The sequence below is a fragment of the Canis lupus genome, chromosome X, assembly GCF_003254725.2.
Source record: "Canis lupus dingo isolate Sandy chromosome X, ASM325472v2, whole genome shotgun sequence".
Lineage (NCBI taxonomy): Eukaryota > Metazoa > Chordata > Mammalia > Carnivora > Canidae > Canis > Canis lupus.
The window spans coordinates 76984576-76988964 of NC_064281.1; the positions used below are offsets into that span (position 1 = coordinate 76984576).

Below are 4389 nucleotides of genomic sequence, written 5' to 3' on the forward strand. Positions count from 1 at the left end.
ACTCAACGTGATAGACACCAAGAGCAGTAATGGTGAGATCCTAGAGTTTACTACTCACCTCATAATTAAAAAGTTTCATAGTTTTAGGGTTTTTTTTTTAAAGGGTTTATTTATTTATTCATGAGAGACACACAGAGAGAGGCAGAGACGTAGGCAGAGGGAGAAACAGGCTCCCCATGGGGAGCCCGATGTGGGACTTGGTCCCAGGACCCGGGGATCACGCCCTGAGCTGAAGGTACATGCTCAACCACTGAGCCACCCAGGTGCCCCCATAGTTTTAGGTTTTATATTCACGTGTATGATCAATTTCAAATTATTTTTTTTTTTGTGCATGAGGTGAAGATCACAGATACCCTGTGAGGAGATATCTTGGCAACTTTGTTGAAAACCAATTGACCCAAGCGTGAGTGAGGCAGGCGAGCGAGCAGCCTGCCCACCGGCCGCCGCCGCTTCCCCTCCATTAGCAGGAGCCCTGCAGACTAGCCGCCCCAACACCACCCTCGTCGTCAGGCAGCGAAGGCAGCGCGCGCCTACCTGGGGGAGCGAGAGCGAGAGAACCCGCGAGCGCCTAGTGGAGGAAGCTGGCCCCCGCGAGCGCGCCTGCGCACAAGTGGCGTGAGGGGAAGTCTATGCCCTCACTCTACGCCTTCCCTTCTCCATCTCTCCGCTCCCTCCCCACCCCCCAACCGCGGAGCAGAGCCACTTTGACTTTGGAGGCCAAAGTCAGTAAAAAGGAGCTCCACTCCAACCACCACGGGACCATGGAGACCTCAGAAAAAGAACAGCAAGAAGCAATTGAACATACTGATGAAGTACAAAATGAAATAGACAGACTTAATGAACAAATCAGTGAGGAGATTTTGAAACTAGAACAGAAATATAACAAACTCCGCCAACCATTTTTTCAGAAGAGGTCAGAATTGATGGCCCAAATCCCCAATTTTTGGGTGACAACATTTGTCAACCATCCACAAGTGTCTGCACTGCTTGGGGAGGAGGATGAAGAGGCGATGCATTATTTGACAAGAGTTGAAGTGACAGAATTTGAAGATATTAAATCAGGTTTTTATTTTGATGAAAATCCTTACTTCGAAAATAAAGTTCTCTCTAAAGAATTGCATCTGAATGAGAGTGGTGATCCATCCTCAAAGTCCACTGAAATCAAATGGAAATCTGGAAAGGATTTGACGAAATGTTCAAGTCAAACATAGAATAAAGCCAGCAGGAAGAGGCAGCAGGAGGAACCAGAGAGCTTCTTCACTTGGTTTACTGACCATTCTGATGCAGGTGCAGATGACTTAGGAGAGGTCATCAAAGATGATATTTGGCTAAATCCATTACAGTACTACTTGGTTCCCGATATGGATGATGAAGATACCTGATTTATTTATTTTTAATTATGTTTTTTGTGCTGTTGATGTCATATATAAGAAACCATTGTCTAAGTTAAGGTCACAAAGATTTATGCTTATGTTCTCTTCTAAGGGTTTTATAGTTTTGTTTCTTACACTTAGGTCTGTGATTCATTTTGAGTTAATTTTTGTATATGGTGAGAGTTCAGCTTTATTCTCTTGCAAGTGGTATCCTGTTCTCCCAGTACAATTTGTTGAAAATTTGATTTTTTTCCCCATCAAATTATCTTGGTGCCATTCTAAAAATCAAATGACGATAATATATGGGCTTATTTCTGGAGTTTCAATTCTATTCCATTGACTTGTGTGTATATCCTTTGCCAGTACCATCCTGTTTTGATTATTATAGACTTGTACTAAGATTTGAAATCAAGAAGTGTAATTCCTCCATCTTTGTTCTTCTTTGACAAGATTATTTTCGTTATTCTAGGTTCCTTGTAATGCTATTATGTATTTGAAAGTCTACTTTTTCATTTATTCATAAAAGGTAATTAAGCTTTTGGTAGAGATTGCATTGAATCTGTAGATCTCTTTGAGAAATATTGCCGTTTTAACAATTTAATCCTCCAATCTATGAATATGGAATGTCTTTCTATTTACTTAGGTCTTTACTGTATTTCAATAATTCTCTGTAATTTCAGAGTATAAGATTTACACTTTTTTGTTAAATGTCTTCCTAAGTATTTTTTTGATGATACTGTAAATAGAATTTTTCCTTAATTTCCTTTTCAGATTGTTTGTCATCGGTATATATAAACACTACTGGTTTTGTGTGTTGATCTTATACCCTGCAGCTTTGAATTCATTTATTACTTCTGGTACCTTTCTTGTGGATTTTTTAATGATTTCCTATGTGTAAGATCCTGTTGCCTGCAAATAGAGATGGATTCATTTCTCCCTTTCCAATCTGGATACTTTTGATTTCATGGGTTTTTTTTTGCCTAATTGTCCTGTCCGGAACCGCCAATACAATGTTGACTAGAAGTGGTGAAAGCAGGCATCTTTGTCTTGTTCCTGTTCATAAGAGGAAAGCATTCATTCTTTTGCCAGCAACCATAATGTTAGCTGTGGGTTTTTCTTATATGTCCTTCATCAGGTTGAGGATATTTCCTCTATTTCTACTTTTTTGAGAGTTTTCTTCATTATTATGAAGAGCTGTTGTATTTTTTTAAAAAAAAACATCCTTGTGCTGTTCACTAAAATAAAATGATGAAATGAAATGGTAATGTGGTGGGTTTTTTTATTCTATTAATATGATGCATACATATATTGACTTTCTTGAGATTAACTCTGCTTGGTCATGGTATATAATTCTTAAATGTTTTTAAATTCAGCTTGCTAGTATTTTATTGAGGGTATCTGCATCTATATCATAAAAGTCATTGATCTGTAGTTTTTTAATTTTTATTTATTTATTCAGAGAGAGAGAGAGAGAGAGGCAGAGGCACAGGCAGAGAGAGAAGCAGGCTCCACGCAGGGAGCCCGACGCGGGACCCCGCGTCTCCAGGATCACACCTCCGACTGCAGGCGGCGCTAAACCGCTGCGCCACCGGGGCTGCCCTGATCTGTAGTTTTCTTGTGATGTCATTGTCAGGTTTGGGGATCTATCTATTTGCATAATTTACTTTTTCTCATCCTTTTACTTTTAACTTATATGTACCTTTGAGTATAAAGTTTTTCGTCTGTAGAAAGTATTTTGATAAAGTATTTTGTTTTTATATCCAATTTTACAATCTCTTTCCTAGATTGTTTAATCTACTTACATTTAATGTTATTATTGGTAGAATTGTATTCACATCTACCATATTTCTTTTGTTTTATATATCTTTCAAGTCTTTTTGTTCCTTTTTTCCTACTTTACAGCTTCCTTTTGCATTAAGTATTTTTTTATTATAACATTTTTGTTTTTTTTTTGATATTTTTTACTATATATTTTTATTTATTTTCTTAGTGCTTACCCCTGGTGTTACCATATACGCCTATCAAGATTTACTTCACATTTATATTAACTTAATTCCAGTGTAACATAGTTATGTTACTTCTATATAATTCTATTCCCTCTTCTTTTTTGTATAGTTATTGTTATACATATTACATCTAAATATGTTAGAAACCCAAAAATACATAGTTATAATTATGACAATATAATTTTATGCCTACTATATAAAAGCTGAGAAAAGAAAGGCCAAAAAGTATGTTGCAGAGTTTGCTATGTTGACCTTCTTATTTCCCATTTCTTGTTGTCTTCATTTGTTCCTGTAAATTCAAGTTACCTCATGGTGTTGTTTACTTAGTCCAATACAAATGGGCATACCTTTAGTCAAAAATCTAAAGCAATCATAGAGCTCATCTTGATTGCTTCTCTTCTGTCAGGGACCACACTGTCATGCTCTCAGTTGTGTAGAGTCTGAAAACAATTGTAGTTGTTTGATATATTTGTCCAGTGATAAGGTTTTTTTAAAGATTTTATTTATTTATTCATGACAGACACACACACACAGAGAGAGAGAGAGAGAGAGAGAGAGAGGCAGAGACATAGGCAGAGTGAGAAGCAGGCTCCATACAGGGAGCCTGATGTGGGACTGGATCCTGGGATTCCAGGATCATGCCCTGAGCCAAAGGCAGACGCTCAACCACTGAGCCTCCCCAAAGTCCCAGTTATCAGGTTCTTCAAGGCAGAAGTATATGCCTGATCCCTGTCTGTCCATAATTTTTGTCATTTTTTTATTTTTGTATATTTTGTACAATTCTAGAACAGATTGCTTATAGATTCCCTTCACCCCATGTAAAGTCATATTGTAAAAGGAACCACCAAGTTAGCCAGGTGTCTACCTAACCCACAGGGAAATTCACCCATTCTTGCCATAGCAAAAGTAGGAGTAAACTATGTCTCTATTTTCACCTTGCCATCCCTTTTGTTTTTTTTTTTTTTTTTTCTTTTTTTTTTTTTTTTTTTTTTTTTTTTACCCCAAAGATA

At 37.5% G+C, this 4389-nt stretch overlaps 1 pseudogene; it reads left to right on the forward strand.

The window, feature by feature from the left end:
- The first annotated feature begins 627 nt into the window (after window positions 1-627).
- Window positions 628-2522, forward strand: LOC112649296 (protein SET-like; annotated as a pseudogene).
- The last annotated feature ends 1867 nt before the right edge of the window (window positions 2523-4389 follow it).